Genomic DNA, 18004 nt, shown 5'->3' with positions numbered 1-18004 from the left:
ATGTGTCTAACTGATAGTTGTTAAGATGCATTCGTAAGTCTGGACTTCGACTGTGTTTGCATGTCAAAAGTTTTGCTTATCATTTCTTGTCGTAAATTACCTGCTTATCATTTCTAGTCTAGACACGTCTTACTGCATTTATTTCATAAATAGTGTATAGACAAAAATTCATATCTTAGAGTATCTGTTACTGTAAACTTTTCCTGACATCTTCCGAAAATTTCTCCGTGATTTATGGAATTTGGTATTATATATACATATGTAAATTATGTAATGAAGAATACCAAACTAAATTCTATAATCTAATTCATATCAAAAATCATCTCCCTAATTATACAAGATGGATCCCTATCTAGTTCAAATTCCTTAAACTCTGACAGCTATTCCGATATAGATATTGTAACGACCCTACTTTTTCCGTTATCTTTTACCGTTAACTATTTAACGACCGTTAATTGTTATTCGTGCCACGTCATTTCTATGACCTATATTATTATTTTTGTAATAATATATTAATTATTATGTGTTATATGAATATTTGTATTCATATTTTAAATTATACGTTCCTACGAGTCGCGGATTTCTATCCGGCGAATCTTTTCGGTTTTTAAACCAACGGTCGAGTTTTCTGGATTTTTAAATCCTAAATATTTTAAATATGATATTTTAAGGTCATATTATTAATAGGTGTATTTATATTTATTTTTCGTCGCGCGTTTGTTATCTTTCCGGATTTTTAATCGCGTAAGCGTGTTTTCGCGTTTCGGGTTTCGTTCGGGCTTTCGGGCCATCAGGAAATTACATTTAAGTGAGATGGACCAAGTGGGGCCCACCCCACTAAAGAATTCGGCTGAATTAGGGAGGGGGAGCACTCCCTTGCTTTTCCATTTTTCTTGTTTTATTTTTATTTCACAAATTAAGAAGCCTAAACCTAAAATCCAATTTTTGCTCTCACCCTCTCCTCTCCCCTCTCCTTTGTGCCGCCACCATCACCACCATAAACCACCATCTTCATCAAAAAGCTAGCTTGGATCATTAAATCGTTTGCATAATCGTGTTCCTCTCTCCGTTCTCTACGCGATCATCTACTTTGTTTCTCGATTAGGGTATAAACCCTAACCCTAGCTATTTGATTTTTCAATTATATTACTGATTTTATATGTTATATGATTAGTATGATATGTATAGGTTGTTGTAATGTTGTTGGAATGCGTAGAATTACTCGTTTGTTCATGTTTTCGGTTTGTAAATTTTGGACAGCAGTTTGATTCGTATATTCTGACTATATAACTGATATGAATGTTAAAATAAAGTACATAAATGAGTTCCTCTCATCAAGACATTAATTTTAGACTCCGGATTCATGTCGTTTCGATTCCCGGAGCCCTAGATACGCTTAATTTGGTTTTTGTTAAAGATTGAAAGGTGTTCTTGGCATGAACAAGGTTGGGTCCGACTTTGTGACCATCCTTGGTGTCTTTAGGGTGTCTCATTTGGTTAGGACTGATGGTGGGACGAATATTCATGTTCGGGTCACCTAAATCCGAGCCACGGTTCACCCGTTGTGCCCGAATTACCGTTTTGAGTAAAATGATTTTCCCAATTGAAGTCATGGCTGATATGCACGACTTAGGGACTGTTCTTGGAGTGTTCTTGAGTTCATAAATGTGTCGGGTGGTTTGAGTAGGTGAAGTTACATATGTGGCTTGCCCGAAACTGACACCCGGGGCTCAAGATACGACCCGGCGAACTTTTAAATTTATACTTATGGTTAATGATTTAACTTATGATAAAAATTTATGGATTTCATTATTAAATAAATTACTTATGTTAAAGAAGTAATTATTTTATTTTAAGACTTTTAATATAATTATTTATTATATTATTTAATTATTAATTATAATTTAATTAACATTTTAATTAAACTTATGATTAGTAATACTTTTTTTTATTAAAGGAAAATACTTATGATAAGTATTAAATTTAATTATGAGAAATTATTATAAGACTTATAATAAAGATTAAATAATTATTTAATTATTATAAGACTTAATTATTATTTAATTATGATTTAATTATTAAATACTTATGATTTAATAATTTTAATTAGAAACTTATGATATGATTAATAATTCATTATTAATTAATAATACTTATGATATGATTTAAAATTTATTATAAATTAATAATATTTATATTATGATTGATATTTAATTAATTAATTAAATACTTATGTTATACTAATTATAACATTTCAACTTATATTAACTTTAATAATTCATTTTATTTAATTAAACTTATGTTAAGACAGTATTATACACTTTTGACTTTAAATAACATTATAACCTATGTTATTATTATAACTTACACTTTTAAAATTAATGTTGACTATGTTTGACCAAGGTTGACTTTTGAGTTGACTTTCGGTTGACTTTGACTTTCAGTTGACTTCTGTTGACTTTCTAAATAAGGAAACTTTCCTAACTTCAAAACTTTCTAAAAATAGAACTTTCTAAATTTGGAAACTTTCCAAAAATAGAAACTTTCCAAAAACAGAAACTTTCCAAAAATAGAAACTTTCCAAAAATAGAAACTTTCCAAAAATAGAAACTTTCCTAAAATAGAAAACTTTCCAAAAATGGAAACCTGCTAAAAATAGAAACTTTCTAAAAATAGAAAGTGTGTGTCCTTATGCTGTTCCAATCAAACCGATGCTTGCTGAGTAATGTTCTATGCCTACTTGCAACATGTACAATAGCTATCATACTAAGACTTGGCCTAAGTTAGTTATTTATTTCGACCTGCTTTATTTATAGGTCGGCGTTGTGATCTTTCTTGATCACTTTACTTTACGTGCTGTTCGCTTGTTTGTGAGATTTCTTCAGTTGCTATTTAAGGTGAGTTATAGTCCCATTTTTCTATTTTAACTCTTTTGGGATGAGAATACATGCAATTTATTTTATATTTTGGACACAAGTGGAAGTTGATTTAAATTATTCATTGTGAGTTGAACAAAAATATTCCCTAGTCTGGTAACTGTAATCACTGGTTTCTACTGGTGAACGCGAATCCTATGGATAGATCTATCGGGTTTGACAACCCCATTTCGAGCTAGTCGCGCTAGCAATTTATAATCGGAATGTTTAGTACTTCGTATTTTGTTGTAGATACACTTGTTCGGTGTATATTATTTATTGTGTTTGGCAAGGGTAAATAAATGGTTAAGTGGTTACCAGGTGGCTCACGGAAAATGGAATAATGTTTTATTATATGTTTTCTAGCATATAATTTGGTGGTTTAAAAGGAGTTTTATGTTTTCAAACATAAATTTTTATTGTTTAAATTAAATATTGTTTGCAATATTAAACCTATAATTCACTCAACATTTTTGTTGACAGTTACTCGCATGTTTTATTCTCAGGTTCATGATTGATTGCTTCCGCTGTGCTTAGAGAGTCTGCATATTTATGATGGCAGCTTTTGTTAAACATTAACTTGCATTCTATTTTGTTACATTAAAAAGTGGTTGTTTGTTGACTTTATTTTGGTCAACTTTTGGTTAAAGTATTATTGTATAGTTTTTCTAAACTTATACATTTTAGTAGATTTCCTTTATAGGAAATCATTTTTAAATAAAGAATGCAAGGTTGTTTTATTAAATTCATATAGAGTTTCGATCAAGCTGTGGGACCAAGTGACGGAGCCGTTAAGTGTTTTGACGGAGTCGTCACAGTTGGTATCAGAGCTCTGGTTGTAGGGAATTAGGCTGCATTGATGTCGTTACCCGGGTCAATAGGGTGCATTAGTGAGTCTAGTCTACAGCCCGGCCTATTATATATTATTATATGTGATTATTTGTGTCGTTTTGGTATGTATATTGTTATCATACATACATTTCTATTATGTTCTGAATCCGGGAGGAACTCCCATTCCGATTTAAACGTATTCTCCGACTCATGTGAGTTCATCTTTTAAAGGAACACCTCGGTTAGTGAAACCGAGGGGGTGTCATTCTTGACTTCTGGAATTCTCGACATTTCTATGTCATAATTAGTGTTTATTGATATAACGTTTAAGTTACATTACGTGTTCTAGAATTCTCGGCATTTCTATGTCATCTATTATGGTTATGTATATAACGTTTGAGTTATATTACGCGAGATGTCATTCTTGACTTCTAAATGCTCGGCATTTCAATGTCAGCTATTATGTTTAGGTATATAACATTTTTGTTATATTACGTGCATTTGTGCCGTTGTGCCTATGTGCTTTGGTTGTTGAAACGGAAAACGTCACTCTTACTTTTAGAGATTCTTGGTACTTCGAAGACATTTTTATGTCATCGTTACTCCTATTCATTACTTTCGATGTCTTTGTCTCTTGTGCTATCCTTAGCACATTGTTAAGAAATTGTTTTAGGGAAATTGTGTTGAAATTCGAGGTTGACCACGTGTCCTGACCTTATGTAGTGCTATTGGAATGGAACTATGACTTAGTGAAATATAATGGCGTCAGGCCAACGTGATTATATTACGTTAATTCATAAAGAAGTCCCAATATTGTGACATGAGGAATAGAAAGCGAGTCAAAGAAAATTTGTACACCACTCATTCGGAAATTCTAACGTTATTACATGAGTAAGGAAGATACTCATTATCTTATTTGTTGATATGCGAGAGACTCATCTTAACCGAACTACCTACCCCATGTTTTATCATTTATAACTCGCTTGTTAGTGACAGCTTCGCACGTGAATAGTTTTGACCCAAGGACTTGTGTTCTGATAAAAGTCAAGACATTATTTAACTCATTGGTTTTCATGACCTCGTAGCATTTATTGAAGAGATGTCGCGAGACGATTCAAGTCCATCACCCGAGCTTTAACGATCTTACTTCAACTCATAACCTCTGTGATGCGGATACCCTGCTTTTCATTAAAAATTTTACACATTTGTGTAATTGGGCGGTTCTCACGAGATTTATGGGCGAATAGAAGTAATGAAATACTTTGTCATGTATACTATTTATAAAATCATATATGTACGTATGAATTCAAATGGACAAATTTACCCTTACCTATTTTGGCTAGTATACACTAATTTATACCTTCAAAATTATTTTAAAACCACTCTTATTGAGTTGTCTAGTTAACTCAAATTGATTTACGTAAAATGGTACACGTTGTACATACTTCTAAATTTACTAAGAGCTTCGTTCCATTTATGGGGTTACATTAGACGTTTAAAGCTTTTTCAAAACTTCTTTGATTGATTATATTAGAATTTTCGCATTACTCTACAGAGTGTTTGGATCACATTTCTTCTCATCCTCCGTTTAAGGATGAAAATTTACCATTAAGTCCATTGATAGAAATTCTTACACCAGTTTGGATGCCGGTTTTATAAAATTTGTTGAAAAGTCTTTGCGCTCATAGAATTTTCCCTCTTATGGTTGGACATGGCCGAAACGCAGACCGATAAATCAAGTTTCTGGGGTACACTCGATGGTCACCTTATTGTAGAAAAGGCGCTAGGTGGGTTTCTACCCCAACTGTTGTTATAATGGGTATCATGGATATATATTACTCTAGACCGTTTGAGGAGTTTCTACTCTCAATTTTCGCTGTCAACCGCAACACCCTCGTAAACATCAATCCTAGGATTCGATACTTTAGGGTGCACGAAATTATTTTTTGGAGATTCATCTCACCTGGAGTCGGCCATTCTTTATAACCCATGATTCGCGTTCTTTTCATCCGCACATAAATTTAAGAATATGGATTAATCCTAGACTTCCTCGCTCATTGTACAAGGAAGTTCACTCTTGTTGAATTATCACACCTTTCATACGTCTTCCTTTCGGAAATATAATGAAAATTTACTTTGGAGTCCATGATCCTCGTTAACTCCTTTGAGAGAATTGCCTTAAATATCTATGCCACCGATGTGACTACTCCATATTTATTTCTTCCTTCATTATTGCAACTTTAGTTCATCCGGCCCAGTTCGTCCCCTTGGGGAGCTCCCGTTTTGTTCGTTGAGAAGAAAGATGGTTCATTTCGTTTGTGTATTGATTATCGTGAATTGAACGAGCTTACTGTTAAAAACCGTTACCCTCTTCCGAGAATTGATGATCTGTTCGATCAACTTCAAGGTTCGTCCGTTTATTCTAAGATTCATCTTCGTTCCGGTTATCACCAATTACGCGCTAAAGAAACTGATATTCCGAAAACCGCTTTCTGTACCCGTTATGGTCACTTTGAATTTCTTGTTATGCCGTTCGGATTGACAAATGCACCTGCTGTGTTTATGGACCTCATGAACCGTGTGTGCAGACCCTATCTGGACATATTCGTTATTGTTTTTATCGACGACATCCTTATTTATTCTAAGAGTGATGAAGAACACGAAGAATATTTGAAGTTGGTGCTCGATTTATTGAGAAAAGAAGAGTTGTACGCTAAGTTCTCTAAGTGTAATTTCTGATTAAGAGAAGTTCAATTCCTTGGATATATTGTTAGTAAACAAGTAATACTAGTTGATCCCGCCAAGATTGAGGCAATTGAAAAGTGGAAAATTCCGAAAACTCCTACTCAGATTCGCCAGTTTCTAGGATTAGCAGGCTATTATAGAAGGTTCATTCAAGATTTTTCACGAGTAGCGAAACCTCTGACTGCTTTAACGCATAAGGGGAAGAAGTACGAGTGGAAGAGTGAACAAGAGTCTGCTTTCCAAACTCTGAAGAAGAAGTTAACTTCTGCACCGATATTATCACTACCTGAGGGTAATGATGATTTTGTTATCTATCGTGATGCTTCGTGTCAAGACTTTGGTTGTGTTTTGATGCAACGAAAGAAAGTTATTGCGTACGCGTCACGTCAGTTGAAGATTCACGATCAGAATTACGTAACCCATGATTTAGAGTTGAGAGCTATTGTGTTTGCGCTTAAGATTTGCAGACATTATCTATATGGGGTCAAAGGTACATTGTACACTGATCACAAAAGTCTTCAACATATTCTTGATCAGAAACAGTTAAATATGAGGCAACGAAGATGGGTTGAGACGTTAAATGATTATGATTGCGAACTTTTATATCATCCGGGAAAGGCCAATGATGTGGCTGATGCATTAAGTCGTAAAGAAAGGGCTGAACCTCGCAGGTTTAGGGCCTTGAATATGACAATTCAAACAAACCTCGCTAGGCAGATCCTTGAGGCACAATAAGAAGCCTTGAAGGAGGAAAATTTTGTAACGGGAAGGTCCGAGGCTTGAGTAAACAGTTAGAGGTACAAACCGATGGTACTCGGTATTTTGCGGGATGCCTTTGGGTTCCGAAGTTTGGTGATCTACGAAAACTTGTTTTAGATGAGGCTCATAAGTCTAGGTACTCTATTCATCCTGGTTCAGGAAAGATGTATCATGATCTTAAGGAGCTGTATTGGTGGCCTAATTTGAAAGCTGATGTGGCTACGTATGTGGCTAAGTGTTTGACCTACGCTAAGGTTAAAGCTGAACATCAGAAACCGTCTGGACTTTTGGTGCAACCTGAAATTCCCGAGTGGAAGTGGGAAGGTATTAAGATGGACTTTATTACGAAGTTACCGGGAGTTGTGGGTGGTTATGATACCATTTGGGTGATTGTTACCGACTCGCTAAGTCAACTCTTTTCTTGCCAATTAAGGAAACATATTCAATGAAGAAGTTTACTCGTTTGTATTTGAAGGAGATTATTTCGAGACATGGTGTTCCCGTATCGATTATGTTGGACTGAGGCAGTCCTAACAAGGTGCTCTAGGAACTAAATTGGATATGAGCACCGCTTATCATCCACAGACGGATGGTCAGAGTGAAAGGACCATTCAAACATAGAAAACATGTTAAGAGCGTGTGTTATTGATTTTGGAAATGGGTGGGATAAATATTTGTCGCTGGATGAGTTTTCTTATAACAGCAGTTATCATGCAAGTATTAAAGCCGCACCATTTGAAGCTCTGTATGGTAGAAAGTGTAGGTCTCCTGTCTGTTGGAATGAGGTTGGGGATGCTCAACTCACATGACCAGAGATCATTCACGAGACTACCTAGAAGATTGCACAGATTAAGGAAAGATTGAGAATCGCCAGAAGTTGGCAAAAGAGCTATGCCAATAAAAGAAGAAACGATATTGAATTTCAGGTCGGTGATCGTGTTATGTTGAAAGTTTCACCTTGGAAGGGTGTGGTACGTTTTGGTAAAAGGGGAAAGTTGAATCCTCATTTTGTTGAACCTTTTGGGATTATTGAGAGAGTTGGACCAGTGGCTTATCGTTTGAAATTGCCACAAGAACTCAGTGCTATTCGTGACGTTTTTCATGTATCGAATTTAAAGAAGTGTTTGGCCGAGGCCAATGAAACTATTCTTTTTGATGAACTTCATGTTGATAAGCAACTTTATTTTATTGAAGAACCTGTTGAAATTATGGACCGAGAGGTAAAGACTCTTAAGCAGAGTAAAATTCCTATTGTTCGAGTTAGATGGAACACCGGACGCGGTCCCGAGTTCACTTGGGAGCGTGAAGGTCAGATGAAGCAGAAGTAACCGCATTTGTTCCCAGATGCCGAGGAAACCCCTGCACCTGCTTAAATTTCGGGACGAAATTTCCGTAACGGGAAGGTACTGTAACGACCCTACTTTTTCCGTTATCTTTTACCGTTAACTATTTAACGACCGTTAATTGTTATTCATGCCACGTCATTTCTATGACCTATATTATTATTTTTGTAATAATATATTAATTATTATGTGTTATATGAATATTTGTATTCATATTTTAAATTATACGTTCCTACGAGTCGCGGATTTCTATCCGGCGAATCTTTTCGGTTTTTAAACCAACGGTCGAGTTTTCTGGATTTTTAAATCCTAAATATTTTAAATATGATATTTTAAGGTCATATTATTAATAGGTGTATTTATATTTATTTTTCGTCGCGCGTTTGTTATCTTTCCGGATTTTTAATCGCGTAAGCGTGTTTTCGCGTTTTGGGTTTCGTTCGGGCTTTCGGGCCATCAGGAAATTACATTTAAGTGAGATGGACCAAGTGGGGCCCACCCCACTAAAGAATTCGGCTGAATTAGGGAGGGGGAGCACTCCCTTGCTTTTCCATTTTTCTTGTTTTATTTTTATTTCACAAATTAAGAAGCCTAAACCTAAAATCCAATTTTTGCTCTCACCCTCTCCTCTCCCCTCTCCTTTGTGCCGCCACCATCACCACCATAAACCACCATCTTCATCAAAAAGCTAGCTTGGATCATTAAATCGTTTGCATAATCGTGTTCCTCTCTCCGTTCTCTACGCGATCATCTACTTTGTTTCTCGATTAGGGTATAAACCCTAACCCTAGCTATTTGATTTTTCAATTATATTACTGATTTTATATGTTATATGATTAGTATGATATGTATAGGTTGTTGTAATGTTGTTGGAATGCGTAGAATTACTCGTTTGTTCATGTTTTCGGTTTGTAAATTTTGGACAGCAGTTTGATTCGTATATTCTGACTATATAACTGATATGAATGTTAAAATAAAGTACATAAATGAGTTCCTCTCATCAAGACATTAATTTTAGACTCCGGATTCATGTCGTTTCGATTCCCGGAGCCCTAGATACGCTTAATTTGGTTTTTGTTAAAGATTGAAAGGTGTTCTTGGCATGAACAAGGTTGGGTCCGACTTTGTGACCATCCTTGGTGTCTTTAGGGTGTCTCATTTGGTTAGGACTAATGGTGGGACGAATATTCATGTTCGGGTCACCTAAATCCGAGCCACGGTTCACCCGTTGTGCCCGAATTACCGTTTTGAGTAAAATGATTTTCCCAATTGAAGTCATGGCTGATATGCACGACTTAGGGACTGTTCTTGGAGTGTTCTTGAGTTCATAAATGTGTCGGGTGGTTTGAGTAGGTGAAGTTACATATGTGGCTTGCCCGAAACTGACACCCGGGGCTCAAGATACGACCCGGCGAACTTTTAAATTTATACTTATGGTTAATGATTTAACTTATGATAAAAATTTATGGATTTCATTATTAAATAAATTACTTATGTTAAAGAAGTAATTATTTTATTTTAAGACTTTTAATATAATTATTTATTATATTATTTAATTATTAATTATAATTTAATTAACATTTTAATTAAACTTATGATTAGTAATACTTTTTTTTATTAAAGGAAAATACTTATGATAAGTATTAAATTTAATTATGAGAAATTATTATAAGACTTATAATAAAGATTAAATAATTATTTAATTATTATAAGACTTAATTATTATTTAATTATGATTTAATTATTAAATACTTATGATTTAATAATTTTAATTAGAAACTTATGATATGATTAATAATTCATTATTAATTAATAATACTTATGATATGATTTAAAATTTATTATAAATTAATAATATTTATATTATGATTGATATTTAATTAATTAATTAAATACTTATGTTATACTAATTATAACATTTCAACTTATATTAACTTTAATAATTCATTTTATTTAATTAAACTTATGTTAAGACAGTATTATACACTTTTGACTTTAAATAACATTATAACCTATGTTATTATTATAACTTACACTTTTAAAATTAATGTTGACTATGTTTGACCAAGGTTGACTTTTGAGTTGACTTTCGGTTGACTTTGACTTTCAGTTGACTTCTGTTGACTTTCTAAATAAGGAAACTTTCCTAACTTCAAAACTTTCTAAAAATAGAACTTTCTAAATTTGGAAACTTTCCAAAAATAGAAACTTTCCAAAAACAGAAACTTTCCAAAAATAGAAACTTTCCAAAAATAGAAACTTTCCAAAAATAGAAACTTTCCTAAAATAGAAAACTTTCCAAAAATGGAAACCTGCTAAAAATAGAAACTTTCTAAAAATAGAAAGTGTGTGTCCTTATGCTGTTCCAATCAAACCGATGCTTGCTGAGTAATGTTCTATGCCTACTTGCAACATGTACAATAGCTATCATACTAAGACTTGGCCTAAGTTAGTTATTTATTTCGACCTGCTTTATTTATAGGTCGGCGTTGTGATCTTTCTTGATCACTTTACTTTACGTGCTGTTCGCTTGTTTGTGAGATTTCTTCAGTTGCTATTTAAGGTGAGTTATAGTCCCATTTTTCTATTTTAACTCTTTTGGGATGAGAATACATGCAATTTATTTTATATTTTGGACACAAGTGGAAGTTGATTTAAATTATTCATTGTGAGTTGAACAAAAATATTCCCTAGTCTGGTAACTGTAATCACTGGTTTCTACTGGTGAACGCGAATCCTATGGATAGATCTATCGGGTTTGACAACCCCATTTCGAGCTAGTCGCGCTAGCAATTTATAATCGGAATGTTTAGTACTTCGTATTTTGTTGTAGATACACTTGTTCGGTGTATATTATTTATTGTGTTTGGCAAGGGTAAATAAATGGTTAAGTGGTTACCAGGTGGCTCACGGAAAATGGAATAATGTTTTATTATATGTTTTCTAGCATATAATTTGGTGGTTTAAAAGGAGTTTTATGTTTTCAAACATAAATTTTTATTGTTTAAATTAAATATTGTTTGCAATATTAAACCTATAATTCACTCAACATTTTTGTTGACAGTTACTCGCATGTTTTATTCTCAGGTTCATGATTGATTGCTTCCGCTGTGCTTAGAGAGTCTGCATATTTATGATGGCAGCTTTTGTTAAACATTAACTTGCATTCTATTTTGTTACATTAAAAAGTGGTTGTTTGTTGACTTTATTTTGGTCAACTTTTGGTTAAAGTATTATTGTATAGTTTTTCTAAACTTATACATTTTAGTAGATTTCCTTTATAGGAAATCATTTTTAAATAAAGAATGCAAGGTTGTTTTATTAAATTCATATAGAGTTTCGATCAAGCTGTGGGACCAAGTGACGGAGCCGTTAAGTGTTTTGACGGAGTCGTCACAGATATTCACCTGAATTCTGAAGAAAGTGTAATCGGAATGGATCAACCAATTAGCCATCATCTATTCTGGATGAATTGGGGATGGGTTCGTAGTCTACTTAATCATTGGAGGCAAGAAGAAGGTGATCCCTTCCATCCACCACATTGTCCTCTTGGCGAAGAACCTGAAGCACTTACCGGCGAACCTGTTCGAGACACTATTTTCTCTCTCATTTCCAGAGTATCTCGTCACGAAAATATACTATCTCAAATTCTGGATCTTATTCATCCGTTCTTCCGAACCGCCAATCATCCCGGTGTAGTAGAAGAAGTCAACGAGCTTCGTGCTCGGGTAGTGGCTTTGGAGAATATGGTGCAAAGGTTACAAGCACCAGCAGCATCACCGGCATCAACAGTACCACCGACAACAACACCAACAGTACCATTACCACCACCAACAACATCCGCATAGCAAACCTCAACTTCACAATCTGTTCCACGAGCATCAACGTCATACGCACCGTAGTTACTAAGAAATACCAGCAACAATAACCGATGAAGTATTAACTCATTTCCTCTGAAGAAATTTTATGTATATTTGATATATATGAATTTTGAAATCAAAATAAATATTTTCGTACTAAGCTATTACGTGTGAATCTTAACTGGTAGGTACTACCCGGTTAGTTCATATTACTAATATGCAATGATGTACATCCTTCCTTAACACCTTAACCATCGTTAACTACAATCTCTGTTTCAATCTAATGAATTTCATTTCATAATAAACCAAGTGTATTATTCAATTACATAATTGATTTTACATTTTCATTTTCGATGTACTCGAAACTATCCAGAAAACATCATATGTGCCTTGTAAGGTTCACAATAAATTCCACGAGCATCAACATCCTTCACCGAGGAATAAGAATAAATAATGAAGTATCGATTACATTAGCGAAATACTTCGCAAAGATTATGTAATCTTTAATGTTTTAGAGATTAATCATTTCTAAGTTAAGCCGAAAATTAAATGAGCTTAATATGATATTAACTCCTTAAATCTATGTTACATCTGAAGAAAATATACATACATATATTTTCATAAAGACGGTAATAAAAATTCTTTTGTACAAAGTATTAATTGTGAAATCTTTAACGGGTAGGTAATACCCGGGAAATATATAAGTTCGTAATTAATATGTTACACTGTACATTCATCAACTTTGATTCAAAAATTATTAACAATGCTCACAACGATATACAATCATTTTCATACAAATTCAATTACATATTCTGATATTGACGGATCAGAATCCAAGTCATAACTCTGAATCGGTGACATCATTCTTAGATCTCTACATCTTTCAAAGCTATACTTTGACTTTGAATCTGTGCAAGATCCATTAGCATTGTTTTTATCGAAAATAACCTTGCAATTCCTTTTCAAAGAATCCAGTATTATCAACCATTTAACCGGTCAACGACGACCTTTTAGACTTGTAACTTTGGCATATACGTTTTTGTTACTGAGGAACCTTTCATGTTCCATCACATTAGCAGTAAATTTACCAATAATCATTGATCTTTGACCTTTCGAAAAATCCTTATACTCATTGAAACCGTATCATGTACTCATCCACATCTTGTAACGGCAATTGTCATACCAACTACAGGAAATTAGCAATCAGTATTTTGAAATCTTGCAGCACGTCTACACCAACAGTTATATGTGTACATATAACGTCTACCTCCTGGACTTACATACTTCGAATGTGAAGTTTCCGAAAAACACCCCAAACTACGAAACTAGTTCTCCGAATTTTGGAAAAATATTGATGAAGCAGCAAAAACTGTAAACGACCTTAACAGTCAAAAGTTTGATGATAAAGAATAGTATGGTGGTAAAGCTGAGAAAAATAGAAGGTTTGGAACTGGAAAACGGATTGAGCAAAGTATGAAGGAGGCTGTGGATAAATTACAAAGACTAAACCTGCCTTCAAAGAATCCAAATGATTCAGTGTCTGCTGAAATCCTTAGCAAATACCTTTCTCCTTAATCTAAAAACCTTTGCGGATAATATTCTTCATCATCATCTTATCTTGAATATTTTAAGATATCATCATATCTTTCATTATAAATATCCTCCATATTTCTGAAGATATTTCTATAATTATTCTTATCTGAAATAATTTATCTGTTTACACCATCTGTATTATATCATAAAAGAAACTATTTTAGTTTCTAAATTATGAAACCTTCAAGTTTAAAATATGAATGTTTTTGAAGTAGTGTTGGGAATTGAAGCATGAGTTAGTATAATATAATGACACTTGATCAACGTGATTATATTACAGTAAGTCGTGCTGAGTTTCTAATGGAATTTGATAAAGGTTCACAGATTCCACCCTCATCATGAACCATGTTACATAACTCTTTCATTCCATATAATCCCTAAATATATCAAGAAAATATATTTCTTGATGATTCGGTCTTTTCCGGATATTCTGGTAATTTGAAAAATCAAGATCGTGTCATTACAATTTCTTTCTTAGAACATTAACTATGTTCATCCAAAACTCCATACCTACGAATTCTGGACCATTATCCGCTTGACTTAAGGTCGGGAAAAGAAATCGAAAGCATGAAGCTCTGAAATATAATGGAAAATATAAAGCCCGATAACAACCCCGAAATTTACAAACCATGTATATCGATGCGTATAGCAATATAAAGACACGGGAGAACGAAAAATACTATAACTCCAAGGTAATAGTAGAAGAAAATAACTTCCTCTGGTGGGAGATGAAAAAGAAGAATGAAGGATACGATAGCCAAGAAAGTATCAATAATCAGAACTGGATTAAGTATTTTCACAATCTATTGGGATGTTTGAATAAGGAAGAAGATTATAGGAGTGGTGAAAATAAATGAAACGGAAGAGATCAATTTATAGCGAAATATCAGACATAGCAATCGAGGCAGATTACGCATTTAATCAAAGGAAATCTTAATTTCCTTAAATTCCGAAGAATCAAATCTTATTATGAAGATTTTCTATTCCTTAAATTTCGGAAATCAATCGTTATTACGTCAAGAGATAAGACGCATCTCTATTCTCTATTTCACTTTATTACAATAACTTTCCTCATACGCTTCGAGTAATTGGATTGTTTTATCCATATTATTCAACGGTGATAAAACTTTATTTATCGACTCATATTCGTCATAAAAACATTTTTATTGTTAGCCATGATGACCTCACTCAAATTTCGGGACGAAATTTCTTTAACGGGTAGGTACTGTGATGACCCGGGAATTTTGAAACAAATTTAAACTTTAATCTTTATATTATTCCGACACGATAAGCACAGTTTGTTAAGTTGAATCTCAAGAATTTTAAACTATGTTCATACATTCATTTAACCTCGACCAAATTCTAATGAATCAAGAACCATTATATGAACGGACATGATTATATATGTATATGTGTATATATTATAACTTGAAAACGTTAACAAAGTATTAGACGTATAATACTTTACACGAATATATTTGTTTTGATATAGGTTTAATATAATTATCAACGGAATTAAAAGATAATATCAAATGATTGATTTATCAGATACATTGTATGATCGTGAGTCTCTATTGAGAGGTCCACTTTGATTTAGGAAACCTTTCCTTTTTAACGATATTCGGAATAAATGGTAAAGTGAACAAATATGTCAATTAACGATTACTGGATAAAGGTTAGTAGAGATTAACTTTCAACACAATGATTGTCTCGTGTCTCTTGATAAAGTTAATTATTTAGTTTTCTTAATATTGAAAACTTTTTACGACATAGATGAAACCTTTTAAAGAATGATTTTGAATATAACTAATTCTGGAAAACTAAATTATATTTATTCGATTTAGTTCAAATATATGAAAGCGTTCTTCGAAATAATAGATTTTTAATTATTATAAAGCTTCGATAAAAAGATGTGAATGTAATTAGTTTTAGAGAACTATAGTTATTCGATTTAGTATGGACACGTTTTTTGATATAATAGAATTTGATTGTTAAAATGTTTTTATGGATTTTCAATGATATGAAAATGAAAATAAAGATAAAATAAAGATTTCTAATGAGCACTAAAAGACTACAACATTTCATCTCAAGATTTCAAGTTAAAATGATGGAAATTACTAAACCTACGCACTTGCACGAGAAAAATCATAACTAAATCATACTGACTCGAAAAAGGGTGATTCCGGTGTCCAGACGTCCGTAACTCAAAAATCTACAACTTTCGTGAAGACACTATACGCGGACCGCGTACCTATCTACGCGAAACACGTAATGTTTGCCGACATAAAAAGTTTGTCGACATAAAAAGTGATGGCGGCTTACCTTTTTATTATTATTATATTATATATTATATTATTATATTATTATTTTACATATATATATATATATATATATATATATATATATATATATATATATATATATATATATATATATATATATATATATATATATATATATATATATATATATATATATATGAACGAAGTACTTGTTAGGAACTAAAAAAAAACACTCACACACTCACATAAATAAATCACTCTGTATATTTTCTAGCTTAAAATTTTAAATTAGTAGTATGGTACTGTAACAAGTGATACATGGGTATTTTAATTCGGGTTACAAACCGATTATAACTAAGGAAACTATGGGTTATTGCCAAGGAGGTTATGGGTAATATTCGGGGATATATTTATGAATCAAACCTAGTGTTTATCATCTCCGTTACGTCTACGTACTTTCCTACAATATTGAATCTCAATATTGATATGTTGAGATCTATGATTATTTGATAATCCGAGTTTCGGTCACATTACGATGAACAACTTTATATGCTGCTAAGGTTTCCTAGAAGTCTTCCGCTGTTTGCTTAGATGTTAGACAAGCTATGTGCATGGAGTCTTACATGACATATTTTTCAAGGAAACGTTGCATTCACTAAATCATCACCATGTATCTTATTTTGACTGCATTGTCAACGGAAGTACTGTTGTAAACTATTATTTATGGTGATTGTCTATATGTAGAAATCATCAGATGTCGAAAACTTTTGATTTAAATATTCATTTATGGTGTGCCTTTTCAAAAGAATGCAATGTTTACAAAACGTATCATATAGAGGTCAAATACCTCGCAATGAAATCGATGAATGACGTGTTCGTCCATATGGATTTGGAGCGATCGTCACAGAGTGACTTCACGATGGTAGATAGAAACGCGAAGTACAAATTGGTTTGTGTTGGAGATGAAGAAAAAGAAGGGTGTCGTTGGGTTGAAGATGGTCTAGGTGACGGAAGGTGGTGGAGAGTGGTGGGTTCACGATGGTAGCCGTGAACACTCATGAGGATAAAGAAAATGGTTATTGTTACTAGAATGTGTAAGAGTGAGTGTGTGTGTGTGTGTGTGTGTGTGTGTCGATGGCCAAAGAAAAGAAGGAAAGAAATACATATAAGATAATAAGTGTGAAGATGTAGATGATAATATGAAATTGAAAGTTCAACATGTGGGTTTCAAATATGCAATAATAGATGAACTTCAATCACGGACGTAAATACTATTAGTCAATCAATACAAATTAAAAACAGAAATCTTACTTTGTGTTCCATCCATATTATATTATAATAAGAGGTTGGTATTAAATAAACGTGCAGTTAAACTTTCTTTTTTCATTCTACCGATAGACTTCACGGAGTGAGGTATCGTACTCCGTTGTTAATCAGTGGTGGATAAAAGTCTTCGGAAAAATTCTAAATTTTTACGGTAATTATATTTATTTATTCTTGTCATTATTGTAAAAGAATTTGGTCATTAACTATAAAAATTAAATTAATTATTAGCTCCCAACTCTAAGTAAAATATGTCAAGTGTAAAAATTAACAAATAACTTATAAATATATTTTTAACGAGCCTAAAATTTATATCACCCATTTTCGGATCACTGTTTATTATATAAAATCAT

This window comes from Rutidosis leptorrhynchoides, chromosome 2, assembly GCF_046630445.1.
Source record: "Rutidosis leptorrhynchoides isolate AG116_Rl617_1_P2 chromosome 2, CSIRO_AGI_Rlap_v1, whole genome shotgun sequence".
Lineage (NCBI taxonomy): Eukaryota > Viridiplantae > Streptophyta > Magnoliopsida > Asterales > Asteraceae > Rutidosis > Rutidosis leptorrhynchoides.
This window is presented reverse-complemented; position numbering follows the sequence as displayed.